Here is a 21372-nt window from a genome sequence, read left to right as displayed (position 1 = left end):
GAGCAAGGACCTTAAGATGCAGTCCCTGCTAAATAAAAGTATCTTAATTTTAGTTAAACATTATCTCCATTTAACGCTTAATCCAAAGTCCATTGATCTCAATGGGACTTTTTCAATTGACTTCAATTAATATCTTATTAACATCTCAATAACCTTACATACCACCGATTCCCAAACATCTCTTCCCTTTGCATCACCTCCAGTGACACTGTATCTGGTACTCCTGAGCCCATTCTTCTCCCCCCAGCTGCCCCACCCACTCACCCAGCCCAGGTACCTCTCACTAATACTTGCTGTCAAGTTCTCCTTTTGCTACATCTAGGAATTCTCAGGCTGTAACATATGTGAATTCTGCATATATCTTATTGTCAGATACATTGCATCTCATCAGTTTATTTTTTTAAGCTGGTACAGTGGGATTGCTGAGTTTTCAGAGGTAATAACAGTAGCATCCTTAGAGGATATTCAGAAAGGGGTATGTCTAATGGTACTAACACATCATTAGTCTCACATTGATAAATTTTTCAAAAACCCTGTCAAAGTAGCATTTTTTTCTAATACATAGCTCCACAAAATTGCTAAAAATCTCACTCATCCTGCCTGAGCTGCTATGTGATTTCATAAGCCCTTGTGAATTAATGTAGTGCTCTGAGCCAAAGGGAAACATGAACAGCTTTTCCATTCACATTTCAATAGTAATATCACTGCACGTTTCTTTTCTTTTTATTATGCATATCATGTCAGGTGATATACAGCAGCATGACCACTACATTAAAAGAATGGGCACACCTTGAAATAGGCCCTGGTTCTTTTTAACAGAGTGCCTAGTTCTGAATTAATACATTGTAAAATCATAAGCCATGGAAAAAAAATCTTCTAAGGGAGACTCTGTGAGATCTCCAGCGCCTCCTGGATCATTTTGTCTTCTCCTATACATTTGAAAACTTTGGGGTATGTCATTGAAGAGGCTGGGTCCCTGATGGCTGCAAGGTTGATCCTCACACAAAAGACGTGAGCCACCAATGACTGTGTAGCAGCCAGAGAGTGATTATTCACTTCCTAGGGCCTTCCCCTGGAATGCCTCATCAGTGGGTATTCTGCAGTACAGGAGGGTGCAAGCCAAAGTTACTACTGACTCCATCATTAGTATTTCTAAAAGATCCATACAGAGCTGTAGGGGGAATGATACACAGGAAGCCCCTTATCCCTACAGTCCTCCTTCCAACCTATCAAGATGGACCACATTTCTAGAATATTACCTCTTTGGCCTCAAATGCCAAGTGTAGTTGTATACAACATGCAGGATGTCACAGCTGGCAGAAACCAGTTGTGAATCCATAGTTACAAGTCCACATGCACGCGCGTGACAGAGAAAGAGAGAGAGAGAGAGTGATACAAAACAACCCATTATTATATATATTAACAAAATTGCATTTCCTTTACTAGAAGGCTTGGCTCAGTGGCTCTATTGTCAGACTTGTCAATGACTGCTGGGATAACAAATGACCATGAATAATTGTTACCTGGTTGTACGTCCAGTATATTTTTAGAAGATTGCTAAAAAGCACTGAAGTAGGAAGCACAAGTGTTTTAAAATTCATGCACTAAAACATAATAACAATGTCTAATAAAATATTGAGTTAGTGATTTCTAAGTGCAGTGCCTTTGTCTCTGTTTTTATTGTACTTTTATCATTAACAATTAGCAGGAATAAATTTGGTAGATACCAACATTGTTTCTAAAGTGGACATGTTTTTGTCTTTTAGCCTAACAAGCCATCTGACTGAGATGTATACTTGATTATAGACAACTTAGGGCACTAGAGGACTTGAGAAGAACATTATGTTGGAAAAATACTGTGACTATCAGACATTGCATTGAAAATAGACTGAAAGTATGACCACCTTGGCCTGATAAATGCTAGTAGGAATAAGTATTTTATGCATTATACTGTCCCAGAGAAGTGCCTTAGGAGGTATTAGTGTTCAGCTTTTTAAACAGCTGTAACTGCTGCCAAATTCCTGCTGCTTCTCTTTTGTGCTGACTGCCAAATCCACTCCCCTCTCTTTCTTTCAGTGAATGTGAATCACAGCAAAATAAAAAAAGAACTTCAGCAGCACACACACAAAGCCAAGATGGAGAGACATTTAACTTAGGGTGAGAACTTGTACTTCATGTGGCTGAGGAACCATTCTAATGTGTATTCAGTGTATCCAGCATTAGATATGCACTGGCTTAGGGATGCTGTCAGTCCTCTGAGAGAAATAGTTAAACATGTCTTCATGCTTTATTTAAAAACATGGTGTTCAAAATAGCTCATGTTTTTCCAGTGGTACAAAGTTTTCCAGTGTTGTCACTGTTTTATTTCAATTGCTTCTTCTCTTCTTGTGTTCCTGTCCCTTTCTAGCTTTAGTAAGTGACTAATTTGCCATTGTTACTATTAGAAATTCAAAGTAAATTCCATGGCTGTGGGAGAGGAGGAAGGCTCTTGGCATAATTCTTGGCATTTCCTCCAATTCTCTGTCCATATTTTAACGAGAAGGTGTGCCTCTAAGCAGTATTTGCATTAGGTATGCCCCAATACAGCAAAGCTCTTGACAAAAAGTTGACAATAGTTAAGCTGGTAAGCTGCTGAGACTAAGTTTATCATGCTGGCCAGTACTATCTCATAGTTGCCTTGTGCTTGCTCTTCTATTGGTATCCACCTGTTGTCTCTTGTTTTATACACTGGCTATGGCTGTACTAGGCTACGGTTCACGCCACAAAGTTATTTCGAGATAATAGCCATTATTTTGAAACAACTTTGCAAGCATCTACACCATGCACACACTATTTTGAAATAACTTTAAAATAGCGGATGTGTTATTTTGAATTTTGTAAGCCTCATTGCAGGAGGAATAACACCTATTTTGAAACAGGCCCATTAACAGGCCTGTTAAGACCTGGAATAGCGCTATTTCAAAATAAGCCATAACAGCACCCAATGGCAGTATTTCGAAATAGACACTATGTGGCTGGTCATGGTATTTTGAAATAGCTGGGTGCTATTTTGAAATGCATTCTTGTATGTAGCTGTGTTATTTTGAAATAAACTGTTTTGGAATAGCTATTCTAGAATAGATTATTTTGAAATAACAGTGCTGTGTAGACGTAGCTTACAGAGGCAATGCACCTGCACTGCTGTCAGGTATCTAGTGTAGCTGTTCTATGCCAATGCAAGAGCACTCACATCAGCTTAATTAATACACCCTTCATGAGAAGCTGTAACTATGTCAGCAGGCGAAGTTCTCCCGCTAATGTAGCATTCTTCACATCGGCACTTAGGTCAGTGTAATTTGTGTTACTTGGGGGAGGGGAGAGCTTATTCACACCCCTTAATTATATAAATTATATCATCTCAAGAAGTATTATACCATCTTAAGACTTAGTCTTAGACCAGCAGCTCTTTGAGCAAATCTTGTCTTTTTGTTGCATCTAAACAGAACCGAGCACAATATAGACCTTATCCATGGCTGGATCTCATACGAAAAAGTAATATTAACAATGATAAACACTAGTTCTGGCTTTAGATTTCCCCAGAAGTTGTGGATGTTCATGCCTGACATTTTGGATTGGAATATGTTTTCCATGAGCTATTTCAAGAAAGAATTTATTTCAATAAATACTGAAACAAACAGGCTTGATAATACAATCTGCACAGAGCTCTAAGTACAGAATTGCACAGAACCCTGAATACAGGATAGCACAGAAGCACAGTGCCAGGGTAAGCATAAGGACAGATCATGCCTCCAGAGATGCACTCTTTCTAGGAGTTGCAGATCAGCTGTGACGTGCATGAGGCTGCTGCAAATTTCTTCCCTTCCCCCACAATATGCCTCCATTCCCACTCCACATCTGATGTCTTACCCCACTTTGTATATTGCAGGAAAAGAGAAAATGGGAGAAAAAAGACCCAGACTCCACCTTTTCCTTGACCTTGTTTAGGTCTCTTTCTCATTAGTGACAGGAAAGCTATAAATAATACCCTCACAAAACAGATCATAAGCTGCACTGTATGCACTGCATACTATAGCAAACACGTATTATTACCATTACCTTTTGGTATTCATGTTGGAACAGAAATGTATTGTAGTGATTGTTCCTGTTACTTTAATGTGGTTTCTATTCATACTTTCCTTTTCAATTACTCAAGACACTCTCTCAACTGAACTTCCTTGGGGATTCAGTTCTGCATACTTTACCTCAGCACAAAAGGTTGGAAAGTTTGAGAAAATTCAGTTCAACTGGTTTTGATTAAACAGGCATGGAAAAAAAAAATTCCAGTGCTTCCCAATCAGGAAAGCTGCAGAAGCAAGGAATGCTAAACTTGGCTTGTATTTTAGATCTCGCTGAGACTTAAAAAAGCAAGTTAACTCTGATGAATATCAATTCAGAAGTTTTAAATTTATGAACATTTTAATATGCAAAGATATTCAATTCTTCCTTCATAAAAATATATTTTAAGAATTGTGAAGATGCCTTTAGTTTCAAAAGCCAAAGAATACTGAAAATAAAATGATCCAACCTCAGATAAATCTATGATTAGGCATTTAAACAGAAGTGTTCAGATTTTTCAGAGATGCAAATCTGGGAACATTTATTTAAGTGCTTATCATGAATTTGGCAGCATAAATTTAGACACCCACTTTTGAAAAATTTGGATCAGTGCTCCTTATCTACGTAAAAAAGCAAATGTGCTGCAGTTCCAAGAACTTTTGAGCTCTGCTGGTGAAGTGAGTAAAGTTCTTCTACTTAGTGGGATACATTGGTGGGTCCTAAACCTTTCCAGTGAAACAGATGAAAATTTTACCATGGTCACAACAACATACTTTTCCTTAATCTCAATGTCAGAAACACCTGCACTTTTTTAGCTGCAATGTAAGAAAAAAAAATACAATCTGAGGAAGACAGCCATCACTGGAAATTTCAGCTCAAACAACTGCCTTGGCAAAGATATAAGAAACTGAAGAAACTTAGAACAAAAAGTGTTGAGCAATCTTAACTGTAGTCATCACATTGTTACCTATGATTTTTAATACAGGTTCAAAGTCCCTCATCCAACACCAGTGGGGACCTAAGCAATCCTGGAACAGATATGCTGCCTCCCACTGGCCTCAGCTACTGATTCTTGTCCGTGGCTTCCTGATCTCTTCTCCCCTCACGCAGGCTCCTGGCCCCAGCCACCCCTCCCCAGCTTCAGCCTCCTGGGTTCGTGGCTTCCTGCACAGGACCAACCTTGGCTTCCTGGGGCCACAGCTTTGTGCAATACCCCAGCTGTGGCTCCCAGGGCCACAGCTTTCCCCACAGCCCCAGCTGCAACTTCTGGAGGCCACCGCAACCTGAATGGGGGTGATGAGCTGACAGCTTACCAGCCTGGGCCACTGTACCCTGCTGCTGCTCCAGACCCATGCTCCCTGGCTGCTGCTAGCCCCGCTCCTGCCACTGGTCTGGCTGACCCCTCATCCTCCCAGCCCCAGGACTCTTTGGTCCTGCAAGATCCAGGGTCCTGACAAACGACCCACGTTGCCAGATGAGCAAATGCTGGATTTGGGTGTTTTAACCTGTACCACATTGATCAGGCTGGGCTTTTTCCCCCCCAAGGGGAGCAGATACAAACTGTTATTATCCACACTTTGCAGACAAGAGTATTGAGGCATAGAGAGTCGAAATATCTTGCCTAAGGTAACAAAAAAAGATCTGTGTCAGAATCAGGGTTTCGCTCAGATCTCCCGAGGCCCACTGACTGCAGCATCTTAACCACAGTACCATTCCTTTAGCTGTCCAGCAAATGAGACAAGTGGATGTGCTCGGTCACAGTGGAGGATCCACCAGGTCTCTCTCCCCTCTCATAGAATCATAGAATCCAAGGGCTGAAAGAAACTCCAGAAGGTCACCTAATCCAGCTCCCTGCCCAAAGCAGGATCAACCCCAACTAAATCATCCCAACCAAGACTTGGCAAGCTAAGACTTAAAAACTGCTAGGGATGGAGATTCCACCGCCTCTCCAAGTAATGCATTCCAGTGCTTCACCACCTCCTGGTGAAATAGTTTTTCCTAATATCCAACCTACACCTCCCTCACTATAACTTGAGACCATTAAGCCTTGTTGTGCCATCTGTCACTACTGAGAACAGCCTTTCTCCATCTTCTTTAAAGCCCCCTTCAGGCAGTTGAAGGCTTCTATTAAATTACCCCATTCTTCTCTTCTGCAAACTAAATATGCTGAAATCCCTCAGCCTCTCCTCCTAGGTCATCTACTCCAGCCTCCTAATCATGTTTGCTGTCCTCCGCTGGACCCTCTCCAATGCATCCACATCTTCTCTATATTGAGGGGCCCAGAACTGTATACAATAAGCCAGATGTGGCCTCACCAGTACCAAATAGAGGGGAATAATAACTTCTCTAGATCTGCTAGAAATACTGTCCTATTTCCCGTGTTGTATGTATGAAGCCTCCCTACTAAATGTAGACTATCATATTGTCATGCAGCTGATGATATAAATTGTGTTTCACTTGCCCGGTGGACTTTTCAGATTCAGTCCCTGTTCTACAGAAGAGTCTGACAGATACTGCAAGTGGGCTGCCACTGTGCTTACTCATCCTCAAGCCAGTGAAGAAAGCCTTGCAGAGGTCATCTATTGGAGTCATCTGCTCCTCTACAGTCATGCCATTTACATCAGTGGAGCTCTTTTTCTCCACGGATGATTTTGCAACTGAAGCTTGATTATTCTAATTCCCTTTTCAAAGGGTTCTTAGTAGGGTAGCTTATTCAGACTGCAGAGGAATGAGTGTTCACTGTTAGATCACAACATACACCTGCCCTGTATTCTTTAAATCCCTTACCAGGCTTTACTCTAGCTACATGTAATACCTACTGCTGCAGATTTGAGCTGATGGGTATCTGTGCTTATATAATACCCATGGTTTAAAAATTCTACCATCGTGTCTGAAGTCAGAGGGAGCTCACAAGTCTGTCATGACAGCCCTACAGCATAAAATTTCTCTCCTGGCTCAAGTCTTGTTTCCTCTGATTGCTTCCCCTCTCATCATTTAAAAATATTTCTTCTCTATTACGCTAGTACTTTAATGAACAACACTCCAGCATTGTGGCTTGGGGGGTGGAAGGAGAGTCGTACATATAAATGTTATATTGAATGCCTGTGAGTATATATGTTTGTGTAACTGGGTATGCATGGGTGTACGTTACACACAAAATGTACATGTGTGACCACTTGTGCAATTGCTCTGCATATTTTATGAATGTCAGGATATGGTGTGTATGTATTTTTGCTGTGTTCTCTCTAGTATTTTATCGCATAACGGTTCCGTTACATACTGAGTGTGTATAATTTCAATCACCTCTCTCTGTGTGTGTGTGCGTGCGTGTGTGTGTGCATGCGCACGCAACTACATTCCTAATAAAATGGTACAAATGAATGTAGCATTTCCACATTCTATACTCACTGTCATAGCATACTTATATTTTATTGAAAAAGGGACTGTAGGGAGGCACATGTTGTGATTTGTATCCTATAGGGCAACTCCTAATTTACTGAAAGCCTGATGAAGATGTTTATTTTTATTTGATTGTATTTGTTTTTGATAGTATAATGGAATGGCTTGTGTGCAGGGGATAATCTTGATGGATTTGCTATGACAGATCTGGTGTTGTATAAAATTTGTTACCTCAAAGAAATCAGCTCTCCTGCAGGGATGGCTCACAGTAAGCTGACATCACTGCCATTAGCAGCCGTGCATTCATAACATTCCTGTATTCAGATGTTTAGAAACAATTTCTGGTTCCCCTTCCAGTTTTAAGATCATTGCAGGGAACATCAAGAAAGCAAACTTATTTTAGATGTGAGTGGAAAAGGTAACTGGGTGTTCAACAGCAATTGTCATCATTCAGTCACTCCTACTGTGCACATTCTTTTCTCCCTTTTGACTTCCATCCACAACAAATAACAATACAGTCACCACTCTTTTGTTTTTTCAAGGAATGAAGACTCTTATGCCAGCTGCAGCCTTCCAGTTAGGAACCCTCCCCCCACATGAAGCCTGAGTGTTTTGCATCTGTCTGTCTGAAGTAATTAATCTAAAGACCTTCAATGAAGTCAGGACTCACCCTTACAAACCGTCTGTTCTAGTTTTATTTCCCTGCTTTATGTTAAATCTTTTTGTCTATGAAAAATAGCAAACCCTTACAGTACTTTTATTTCTCAGGGATGCTTCAGTAACTTACCTCTTCAGCTATTGGACCTATGCAAGCAGTCTCTTTCCTCCACAAAACATAACTGTGGAAGACACAATACAGAGAACTAGCTTCCTGCTGTCAGCAGCTTTACAGACATATAGTAAGGCTGTGTCTACACTACAAGATAAACTCAAATTTAAGTCAGTTAGCTCAATGTTAACACATGACTGTCGTCACTTTAAATACCATTAGCTCAATTTTGGGAACAATAATATCAAGATAATTTTATCGCAGTTACCTGACAGGTATAGTGTCAAGTTCGAATTCAGAAGATCAATTAAAGTCCAATGCAGAAGCACCTTGTCTTAAAATCGAATTTATTAGCTTGCAGAGGTGTCCCGTATGTGACCCACAATGCCCTTCTGTGCTTTGCTCCAGCTGCTGCTCTCCAGGTGCACCGGAATCAGGTGACAGGAAGATTGTGAATTTCAAAGCAGGACCAGGAAGCCTGTAGCTGTGGGCTGTTTGTATGAGAGCCTGAGAAATGTCTTTCTTTGCAATTAGTGCTGTGAATGCATCGATCCATTATGAATAGCCCCTGCAGGGAGTTCGTGGTTCTGTCTCTATACTTGGTATTTTTTTCTGCAGTGCCTGGTGCCAGTGCTGCCCCGCCACACCACATGGAAATAAGTCTGTTGTGGGGGTCGTGCTTGCATAAGACGCTGAGAAACTTCTTCTCAGTAATTTACATTTGTGCACAAATCCCCTTCCCTCCCCTACAGGCATCACGCAGTTGGGGGCTGTCCTGCGCTCAGCCACATCACATGGGTAGCCCCTGACCCAATAAAAGGACATGCCTGCCATTCAGTGCTGACCATGCTGCCAGGCAGTGCCATGTCCTGACTTGTGTGTGGTTAGGGCTCCACGGGTGGGAAAGATATTTGGGGGCTTGCTGCCAATGGGGAGAAGTCTTCCTCAGCCGCTAATGTAGTTGGGGGGACCACTTCATCTGGCACCCCACTGAACTCCCCCATACCCCTAGCATGGGACTACTGTGGCTTGCTGCTGCTGGGGGGAAAGCTCCCCCGATGGCTAAGATAGTTGTGAGGGACCACTTCAACTGGCCACCACTGACCCACCCCCCATGCCCATAGTATGGGATGATTGGGGCTTGCAGCTGCTAGGGGGACATCTCCCCTGGTGTCTAAGATACTTGGGGTGGGGGGACTACTTCAGCTACTTCAACATTCCAACTGGCTCTGCAGCCAAAGACCACAGCACCCCCCAACCCCCTGCCAAAAATATTTTGGGAGCTTGCTGTCCACTGCAGACACCTGCTGGTTTGATATATCAGTTATAAAATCTTTTTGCTAACATCTATCTGTTTTCATGCTTTGACCCCCTCAGAAACACAGGGAGGTGTGGGGGGAAGGGAGGAGCTAGTTAAGATTCCTCTTTCCATTATAAGTTTCGTGTATGATATTTCACTGCCATCACCCGTGTTGGCAATGCCCATGTAGTGAAAGCAAAAATCTTTTTTCCTAGACTTTTCTATCCTCTTTCTTCTAATTTTGAGAATACAGTTCAGGCCCCTGAATTATCTTCAGGGATCAGATCTAATGATGTGGGAGGGGGACTCTCAGTGGATGGTTCGTTGTGAACACAGTTGTTGCACAGAAGTCTTATAGTGCATCAGAAAGCCAAACACTCTCCCCTCAGCAACTCTCTTTTTTGAAAAACTTTCCTATCGTCTCATTCTTCAAGCTTTTCAGTTTCACTGCCATCACCCATGTTGGCAATGTCTATGTAACGAAGAGGGAAGTCAATTTTTTTCCCTAGACTTCTCTATCCTCTTTCGTCTAACTTTGAAAATACAGTCAAGGTCCCTGTATTTTCAGGGATCAGATGCAATCACAGGAGGGGGGGCACTCAGTGGATGGCCAGTTGAGAATTCAGCTACAGAAGACATTTCTGTAAACTTTCTGGCCATCTCCGTGGACAGCCTACTTTTCCTTCCTTCCAATGGGAAAAATTTGCTTACCATGGAAGGGGAACAAGGAAAATGCAATGTGGGAAGATTATCTCAAAGACCAGAAAGCATACCCAGAATGTTAAAGGGATGAGGGAACTGTGGGACAGGTTCCCATAATGCACTACTGCAATAGTCGATGTTTGCCAGTTGAGTGTGGCAGCAATAAGTCAACTTTGGGGAGTTGAGGATGGTCACATTTGCACTTATAAATTCCAGAATTACAAAATCAATATTAATAAATTTCAATTTATCTTGTAGTGTAAACACAGCCTGTCTTTGTGATACTAGTATGCTAAACAATTATTTGTTTTGTTTGTTTCTTCACAAAAAATATACAGTTAGTGGACAATAGAAACCAAGGTTGCAGTGGACTTTTCCTGATTCTGAGATATACAGTAGTAGAACACAGTGATATGAATACACATGTGGGTATGTGCATATAATACCTATGTATATTTTTCCTGAAATAAGCCAATTCTTCCACCGTGTCCCCATATCCAACTGAAATACATTTTGACAGTGATTGCTAAGAGGAAAAGAACAAACAAATCAAAAGGGATAAAACTATTTTTACAAATGAGTTTTTAAATTATTCTTAATGTGCAGCATCTATATAATGCTAAAAAGAAAAATAAATGATGTGTGTTTTCCACCTAACCCTAATCCAGAGCCCCTGTTGTTACATGTATGTACTGGGTTACGTTGTATTTAGAGACATTTTAAGCACTTCCAGCTGGGTAGGCAAGCTCTTTCTGAGGGATGTCCAGGCTGCTCAGTTCTTCATGCATCTGAAGAAATACCTTCTTTGAGAGGATAAAATAATTTACATGTATTCAGATGAGATTCTAGCCCCTCAGTTTGACCTCTCTGACCTCCTGTATGATAAATGTGCCAGGAAGAACACCAAACAGAGAAGCTGGGAGTCCTCCTGATACGAAAAAGACTAGCTAGCACAGAGCTAGTTATACGCTTGCTTTAAAGTACCCTTTCTTTTGGGGTGACAGAGAGAACAGACAGGATTCAGGCTACTCTTGAGATTTTGGGCCAGAGCAAATTACATAGTGGGTTATTGTGGTTAGCATACACCAGAGCAGCCCTGAGCACCAAAGCAGGCTACAGGATCAGGGGATTGCAAAGGTGGCTTTACCCCATCACCCTGCACTTAATGGTTCTTAGGCAGCTCCAAGGATCTGGCTCATCATGTGTCTGAATCATCACTTCCTATTCAAATACAGGTGCTGCAAAGCTCAAATACTTGTTTTGTTCATCAACGGAACTTGGTCCAGTAAATTACATCATATACCTTGTCTCACTACTATCAGCAAAACTGCAGTTTTTAAACATCCATCTTCTTTAAAAAGGCATCATTGGATCTTTTACTGGCCAGAAGGTTAACAGGGCCTTGCCATTCTATTTTATGGGAAAGAAATACTCGAAGAATTAAGGGCCTGCTAAAATCATGCTGAAACACTGGTTCAGTAATGTTTCCAAGGAAACAGTGTATTATTTCCTGGTGCATGTGGGTTTATCATGGAACTTTCCCACCTAAATAGTAATGAGCTCTAACACTATTTAGCTTCAGAAATCGCAGCCCTAGATGGTGTAACTACAGGCAAGTTCCATCTGTAGCAACAGGGTGGTGATGGTGTGAAAGAGTTTGCATGTAGGAGTTCCTCTTCTCCTCAGTGATCCCATGAAATCCTTATTAAGAAATACTGGCAACTGGAACATTACTGTAGATCAAGAACATACTACTACGCTGAATGATAGATTTCTGAAAGTGTGGCCTAGCCACCCTGACTTTCTTGTCTTAATTTGAACGTCAGTTGGTTCTTGTCCTCCTCTTTCCAAAGCTCCTTATTTGTGACAAAGTCTTGTCATTTGATCCAAAGGAGGTATCTCAGGCACCTATTTATGAATGTCTGTAGCTTGTGATTTGATAAACTTTTTAGTATGCCCAGTCTTGCATCCATACAAGAGCACACTCTTCACATTTGTGTTGAAGATCTGCTATTTCATCTTTGTAGATATTATTTGTGAACTCCATGTGGGATGGAGAGTCTTGAATGCAGCTGTTGCTTTCCCTATCCCGGCCCTGATATCCTTGTCTCTTCCTCTGTCTCTGCCCACAATACCTTCCAAGTAGGTGAACTGCTCCACATCTTCCAGCTCATCCCTTCCCAGTGTGATGGTGGTGTTTTTGGACTGATTGATCCTCGTTGTCTTGGTCTTTCCCTGTTTCCTGCTCAGTCCAGTCATCGAGGCAGTTTTGTCTGCTGTTGTGACCTTTTCTTCCATGCCTTCATGTTGGTGTGAAAGGAGGGCAACATCATCAGCAAAATGAATGTCATCTAGCTATATGAAAGTGTCTACTGAATGCCTCATTGATGGCCATCTGTTGTCCTGTTCATAATTTAGTCCATTGTGATCAAGAACAGCAAAAGAAACAATAGGAACCCTTGCCACACTCCTGAGAGTATGCTGAAGGAGTCTGTCAAGATATTATTGTGAAAAACTTGGCATGTTGATGGTTTGTACGTTGAAATGGGTCAGGTTAATAATTTTGAATGGGATGCCATGGTGTTGCCTCAGTTTCCACAAAGTGTCTCTATTAACACTGTTGAAGGCTTTTTCAAAGTCTCTGATGGTTATGTATGGGGGGAGTTCCACTCAAGCGACTCTTCTATGATCACTCTGAGAGTTGCTGTTTGGTCAGTACACCTATCCCTCGATTTACAAACTTTCGATTTATGAATTTTCACTACAACAAACAATGTAAATGCATATCTATTTTTCAATTTACAAACATATTTTTACTACAAAGAAGAATCAACCTTTGTCCAAGCATCCACTTCATAAGTAATGAACGGGGAGGAACACAGCAGAATGAAGTGCTAGGCTGACTCACTTCCCTCAGATGCCCAGCTTTTTCCAGTTGGTTCATGGGCTTTGTTGTGTTCATGTCATCTTGACTGTGAGTGATATTAATCTTCAAATATCTTTGTTATGTGTGATCATCATGGGTCCTAGACTTAACCAAGTTTCTTCAGGAGCTGTCACTAAGCCCAAGAAACCCAGGAAAGCAATATCTATGGCTACCAAACTTGCAGTTATTAAAAGAGTTGAAGAGGACCAGCAATTCAAAGACATGTCTGGCAATGCACTGGGCAGCACCAACAGTGTGCATGATCTTCATGCAGAAAGAAAAGATAAAAGAAATGGCAAAAACATATGTTGGTGGAGCTAAAAGTTGCATCAAATAACAAAGGCCAGAGTGCAATATAGGAAAACCTGAAATACTTTTAATATATTGGATCAACAGCCATAGTGAATACAACATGCCTTTGAGCATCCTCATCAGAAGGGAGAAAGCCCTGTCTTTGTTTGAGGACCTGAAGAAGAAAGCTGAGGAAGGGAGGCAAGTTGGGACCACCAAATTAACATTCAAAACAAGTAACAACTGGTTTGAGCATTTTAAAGTGCATTTACATTATCACAGTCTGCATGTTACAGGCAAAGCAACATTTGCTAATATTCAGACAGCTAACATTTTCCCAGGCACAATGCAACAAGGTGAAGGTGGATAGTCTCCAAAACAAATCTTTAATGTTGATGAAATGGGGCAAGAATCCAATATAAATCATTACAGCTTAGAAGCTGAAAGTTAAGTGTTTAGGTACTTTGCTGGATGAAAAGCAGAATGCTCAGTACCATGCGTAATTGAGCCAGAATGGGCTAACATTACCCAAAAGAATTAATAAGAAGTAGAATGTGAGTGAAAAGCTCTAGTCTACAAGGAAGCACATTAGTAAATGACGAGGATGTAGGAATTTATGATTCTAAGGCAGATACATTTTTAACATCTGTGCCTGTCAAGAAAAACAAAGATAAGATGTTTTGACAGTTGGAAAGTAAGAAAGACATGAAAAACTACCTACTGATGGCATGCAGGTAAAGAAACACTTGGAAAATCAAAACATACAATCAGCTAATCCAGATGATGTGCATCCAAAGGTGCACCCTGAAACTGCTGAACTACTGACAATTATTTTTGAAAAGTTATAGAGAACTGGAACACAAACAGAAAAGTGGTTCAAAACAAAGCTGACATGAAGTTTTGAGAAAGGAAATATGAGTGATTCATTCACCAAATCAGTAAGTCTAATTCCAGACCCTACAAAAGTAAGAGAACAAGTGCTGATAAAAAAAATGCAAGCATCCAGAGGACAATAGAAACATGAGCAATAAACACTGTTTGCCTTCAGAAGGAATGAATTATGCCGGGGGGAAAAAAAACAACAGTTTTTTTTGATAGAATTGAAGAAATAGCGGATACACACTACACAGCATGAATATAATAAAGGATTTAATACGGTCTCTCACTAACTCTCACAAAACGAATTCAAAAGGCCTTGGACACGACCACAGCCATAGAGTTTGAAAAGGGACTGAAGGTTCCTAAACAAAGTGTAGTGCCATAGGGCAGAGAACTATGGGGAGGTGTGCAATGGTGCCGTGGAAAGGTTCAAAGTTACTTCGGCTTTTAACATCAATATTAAAGAAGAGGTAAACAACCTGTACATGAACATTACACAAAATACTAAAGGTGGGGTTGTTGCAAAAGTTGGTCATGACTGGTAAATAATATTAAAGGACCTATAGTATTGAGCTCAGGAATACAGATAGTAAATAACAAAATAAGATCTAATTTAGTGAAAAAGGAAGCAGGACACTAATTTATTTGACAGAAGGAATAAAAGCAACCTGGAAAGCAGAAATTTCAAGTAACTTACACTTTGGGGTGGTAGTAGACAGCAAATCTGACTTGAGTTTGCAATGTGTTGGCTATGTCTACACTACCACACTATGTCGAAGTAACCTATTTCGAAGTAAGGACATTGAAATAGGCTACTTCGATGTGTATCGTCTACACATCCTCCAGGGCTGGTGCTGTCGACGTTCCATGTTGAAGTAGCGACGGAGACCATCGAAAGGAGCCACCCTTGAAGGAAATGTGGAGCGTCCACACACACAAGCGCTCCCCATTGAAATAAGGGGCCAGCAAAACCCCAAGCTGCTCCCTTAAAGGGCCCCTCCCAGATACACTTGCCCTGCACAGCATGAGATCCACAGAGCCGACAACCAGTTGCAGACCCTGTGCACGCAGCATGGACCCCCAGCTGCAGCAGCAGCCAGAAGCTCTGGGCTAAGGGCTGCTGCACGGGGTGACCACAGAGCTCCACAGGGGCTGGATAGAGCATCTCTCAACCCCTCAGCTGATGGCCGCCATGGAGGACCCCACTATTTCGACGTAGCAGGACGTGGATCGTCTACACACACCCTACTTCGACATTGAACGTCAAAGTAGGGCGCTATTCCCACCTTTGGATGGGAATAGCGATTTCGAAGTCTCACTGCCTCACGTCGATTTCAACGTCAAAATAGCACACGGCGCGTCGACATGATGCGTGCTATTTCGACGTTGTGCTGGCTACTTCGAAGTAGCTGGCTAGCGTAGATGCACCCGTTGTGTCAGACAAAAAGGCTAATGTAAGTTTAGGTTGCACATGCAGACATTTAAGGGAAAGCCCTGGCACCCCTGTAACTGAGGTTGATGTAAGCATAAGGGTCTGGGCAATGAATGAACCTGATGGACCTGATAGCAGTGCAGAGTGTACGACTGGGAGAAGAGGAAGGGTGAGAAAGGCAGAGAGGAGTCAGAAACTGAATGGCAATGCTTAGTGTGATAGGCACAGGAGAGATGTCAAGCTCCTTCCTCAGTCCTTCCTTCAGACTCAAATGCACGTAAACTTTACAGCCAGAAGGGACCATCACAATCAACTAGTCTGACATTCTGAACATTGCAGACCCTGGCAACTCACCCACCCAGGCCTTTTAATAAACCTCTGATCATCTGGCAGAGTTGCTAAAGTCTTCAAATCACAATTTAAAGACTTCACTACTCAGTGAGCCATAACAATTTAAAGAATGCCCCACTTACATTATTTCAAACCAGAAAGTGATCCATGGCAGTGCAGTATGGCAAAAACACCACAAGGTCTTTGCCAATCTGATCAGGGTAAAAATTCCTCCCCAACTCCAAATATGGCAATGAATTATACCCTGAGCCTGTGGGTAAGATCCACGAGCCAGACATCTGGGAAAGAATTCTCTGCAATAACTTTGAGCCTGCTCCATCTACTATCCCACCACTGACTGTTGGAGGTATTTAATAACAGCAGTTGAAGATCAGCCATACGCCACTGTAGGCCCATAAACCTATCAAGCTCAGTCTTGAAAGTAGTTAGATTTTATGGATCCCCTACTGCCCTCGGAAGGCTCCAGAACGTCATTCCTTTGAGGGTTAAAACCTTGTTCTAACTTCAAACCTAAACTTATAGATGAACAATTTATATTAATTTATTCTTGTGACAACATAGGCTCTAAACTATTTTCTCTCTCTCTCCCTGGTATTTATCCTTGCAATGTATGCAGAGAACACAGTCAGATCTACCCTCAGTCTTCACTTTTTTAGGTTAAACAAGCAAAGCTCCTTAAGTCTTCTCTCATAAAGCAAATTCTCTATTCCTCCTATCATCCTAGTAGTCCTTCTCTGCTCCTATTCTAGGCTGAACTCATCTTTCTTAAATAAGAGACCAGAAATGCCCAGATAAGGTCTCACTGGTGCCTTGTACAGTGACAATAACAATTCCCTAACTCTACTGGAAGTACCATGTCTGCTGCATCTTAGAATTGCATTACCCTTTTTCATGGTCATATTACATTGGCTGTTCACAGTCATACAGTGATAATACTAATACATTTCATCCCATTTCTATTCAGTTTTCAAGGTTGTCCAAGTATCCTTCTACGGAATGCTGATCCTCCTCCATATTGGCAGGACCTCCCCACTTTGAGTCATCACAGGTTTATTAGTGCATGCCCACTTTTTGTGTCAAGGTTTTTAATGGAAATATTAAATAAAGTTCTCAAGATGATATTTGTGGAGCTCCACTAGGAACCTCTATCCAGCCTGACAATAAATCGTTTAGCATAACTGAGTACAGTCTCCATTTTCAGCAGTTCCTTACCTATCTTTTGACTCTCTGTTAATTCGCATCTTCTCCAATTTAACAACTAATTTTTCGTTTATCCTTCTTTCTCTTTTCCTTGGCTATTTTTCCTCTTCAAGCTCCTTCTCAATGTTATTCCAAATAATTCCTCCTTCCCTTCAATGATTGTTTTTTTTCTCAGTTGCCTCCTTTCTTCTCTATCCTTCTTCTTCCTCATCAACAGTCTCTTCCATTTTCTCATTTCTACCTTATCATCCCATGTGTCCTACCTTCCATTTCCAATTCCTTACATATTTGCTACCTGCCCACCTTGTCATACTCTTCCCACACTCAGCCACTAAAACACTGTGCGTGCGCATGCACACGCACGCACGCGCGCACACATATACACACACACACACACTGGCCTCAGACATCATTGCATGTGCCCACAATGACTCACTGTTCTCCTCCAGCAGGTCCCACACTCCCCACCATTCACTGTGCCATCTCTCTCTCACATACACACACACAGCGCCCGCATCAGCCCAAACGCCCATTTACTCATCACCATCTCACTTCCACATTACATATCTGATATTTACTGAGCTCCACTAACAACAGCAGCAGAAGAGTTTTCCTTCTGAAACCCACTTAAATCAGATCTATCTAGAAAACAAGTTCAATAATGAAGTGGCATCTCTCTGTCACGGGAATGAAACTAGAATGTCTGGAGTATCATCTAAAACAAGTGGAAAACACAATGGACAAGACGACAGTAGCAATTTTCCATCCCAGGCACATCTGTTGATATTTGTGTCCATGTGTGAAGAACTTATTAAGGGACAGTTAAGCTGACGTTTGGTCTTATATCTTACAGAAGCAAGTTCTATAACCCAGCCTCAGATCCTAGGAAAGTTCTGTCAGCTGCATGAATCTCTGATTTTTGGCTGGAATACAGCTTTCATAGGAGACCAAAGTTGCAAAGGGAGAGCTGATCTTGCAGGTAGCCGGGGCCATTCCAACAGAAGGCTTTAAATTTCAGAAGAGAGTCCTTGGGGACTCATTACAGAGAGTGTGGATCCAGAATGACTACCGCCTTAATAGCAATCAGAACCTTTTCAAGGTATATGACTCTGTTCCTAATGAACTGCAATAATCAAGCCTGCAGGGCATTAAAGAGTGGAACCAGGTCTGTATTTCATGAAATTAAAAAAGATTGGTGAAATAGGGACAGCAGGATGATGTCTGCAAAATTTGATGAGTACAAAATGAGATGGAAATATCTTAGAATTCTCTAAATCCCTGAAGGGAAAGAGCCTCATCAGGAGATACTATAGAAATTAAAATTTTTGCTCTAGTGGAAATGCTCATGTCTGTTGAAAGATGGCATCGGATTCCATTAAATATTGAGAAGATTAAACCTGCATCCAAAAGTACTTGCTTGCCCTTTTGTATCTCCTGTTGATTCTTGTGCTGGAGAGAAAATCTTAACTGCCCTTTGAAGGAAAGAGGAAGGGAGGGAGTATGAGAGAGAGAGAGAGAGAATTCTTATTTTTTTCCTGATCTAAATTCTATGAACCAGCAAAAGAGGAAAACACTATATGCACTGTAAATAGATTTTTTGGTGAATGAGTCTCCCTATCCCAGGTATTTCTTGCAAGCATGTAGGAGATGTAGACTAATAAGACTTTTTTTGTCTGCAAATGTGTCTTCTGCACAAAAACTTCTGAAGATTACTGATAAAAGGGATGAAGCCAGACAGGTGTCTGAAATGGAGTCCTGTGGTGCAGATGAAAATGACTTATGTGCTTTCAGTCTCTTTGTCTCAATCTACATTCTGACCAGGAGATGCAACGCTAGGAATATTTTGCTCCCTTTATCAGCTAATATCAATACAATTTCTTCACCTCCAAGCAATGGACTGACTTCATTCCCTTCCTTCCTTACTCCCTATTGTGTGCTCACTATAACATATGTAATCAGATGAACTATTTATTGTTATGCCACATGGACAATGCATAGGGCAGAAATGTAAATAATAACTTGTATTTTATTGTATAACAGATGTACTTAATTTTGTCCTAAATAACAGAAACCAGAGGCCCTCACTACAATTAATGGCTAGCTTTGTATTTAAAAACAAGGACAATTTTCAAAACAAGGATCTACTGAACCTCAGTAATGTGAACATTCAATGCTGGTTCTTTAAGAAAAACTCTCATCTTCATAAAAGAGAGCTGAGGAAAAATATTGTAGTTTAAAATATAAAGCTATATGGGGACAGTAATCTACACATTCAGATTGTCATATACTTTCCTTGTGGAGTTCATTTTGGGAAGAATCAGAACAGTAATTATGAGCAATTCTCTATCTTGGGACAGAACTTGAGTCCCTCTTTTTCAAAACTTGCATTTTACCACTGAACTAACAGCTTGGTCCATAGTCCATTGAAATCAATAGAAAAGTTCCCATTGATTTGATGGATCTTGGACTGAGAAATTCCACTGTCTGTACTCAGTAGAATTATGTTCTATATAACTCAGAGGTATTTTTTTTACAATATAACATGCCAAAACAGGAAGAAAGATGTCACTGAGATGAGAGAGTTGACAAAAAAGAAGCTACGTAACTAGAATGAGCAAGATGTATGTGTAAATCTGGGTACATCCACACTTACCAGAAGATTGAGGCAGTGGTGGTCCATCTCCTGGGGTTGGATTTAATGTGCCTAGTGGGGCCATGACAAAGTGAACCATCAGGACTCCACTTTTGATTCTGCTACCCCTAGCAGTTGTGAGGAGTAAGCGAAGTTGATAGAAGAGTTTCTCCCAACAACTTCCCACTGTGGGAATGGCAGGAAAAATCAATGTAAGATATGCTGACTCCAGCTACACAATTCATGTAGCTGGAGTTGTGTTTCTTAAATTGATTTTCTCTGTAGTGTAGACGTGGTCTCAGAAATCAAAAAAGGGCACACACACACATTATTTTAGGTAGATTTACTCTTCCCCCTCTTCACTGATCAGCTGTAGGATGTGAACTCTGGTCAGAGCTCATTAAATAGCAGAAATTATTTCTTACTGAAGCACAATACATTCAGGCTAAGCCTATAGCTTTATCAAGAGAATGAGCATCTGAAATGTCAGAAAAGCAAGATGTAGACACTGAGACCCTATTGATTTTTTTCCCATAGCTGAAATGTAGTTGGACACCAAGAATGGTTACTATATATACTTGGAAACCTTTCAAATGCCATACTTCCATACTCTTATATGGGATTATGTTCTTTTACTGTCTTATCATTACAGATATTGGCTGCAAAGGCACCTTCAAACCAAATTTCACTTGTCCTAACTAAGAAAAGTTAATTATTTTGTTATCTGGGATGTTGGGTGAATGGAGGGTGCTCATTAGTCAAATATTCTGGTTAACTAAGAGTTTGGGTGTGGGAGGGAGCTCTGGGCTGAGGCAAGTATGGGGGAAGAGCTACAGAGGCGGTACAAGTGTGTGGGAGGAGGCTGGGGGGTGGCTCTGGAATGGAGCCAGGAATGAGGGAGTCAGGGTGCAGCAAGTGGATCTGAGTTGGGGTAGGAGGTTGGATGCAGGAGAAGGCAGGGCTCTAGATGGGGGTGCAGGCTTGGGGGTGATGAGGAGTTTGGGGTACAAGTAGATCCTCCTGGATGGGTTTGAAGGGTTTCAAATGCAGGAGGGGGTGAAGGCTCATGAAGGGAGTTTGGGTGCAGGAGTGGGCTTAAGGCTGCAGTAGGGGAGGGCTGTGGGCTATGGGAGGACGTTTGGGTGCAGGAGAGGCCTCATAAAAGGGTGTTGGGGCACAGAAAGTACCAGATCCAAGCACTGTTCAGCTCAGGCAGCTTCCCACCACTTGCAACATGTCCATGCCACTTCTAGGCAGAAATGTGACTAGGCAACTCTGCATGCTGCCTCAGCAGCTTTCACTGGTGGGGGCTTTCAGTCAATGACAGCTGCCAAGCCAGTGCTTGGGGCTATGCGGGGGCTGTGCACAGAGCCCTCATGGCTATTTCTTGACCAAG

This window comes from Carettochelys insculpta, chromosome 1 (genome assembly GCF_033958435.1).
Source record: "Carettochelys insculpta isolate YL-2023 chromosome 1, ASM3395843v1, whole genome shotgun sequence".
In the NCBI taxonomy this organism is placed as follows: domain Eukaryota; kingdom Metazoa; phylum Chordata; order Testudines; family Carettochelyidae; genus Carettochelys; species Carettochelys insculpta.
The sequence above is the reverse complement of the archived record's forward strand: the minus strand, read 5'-3'. Positions refer to the sequence as shown.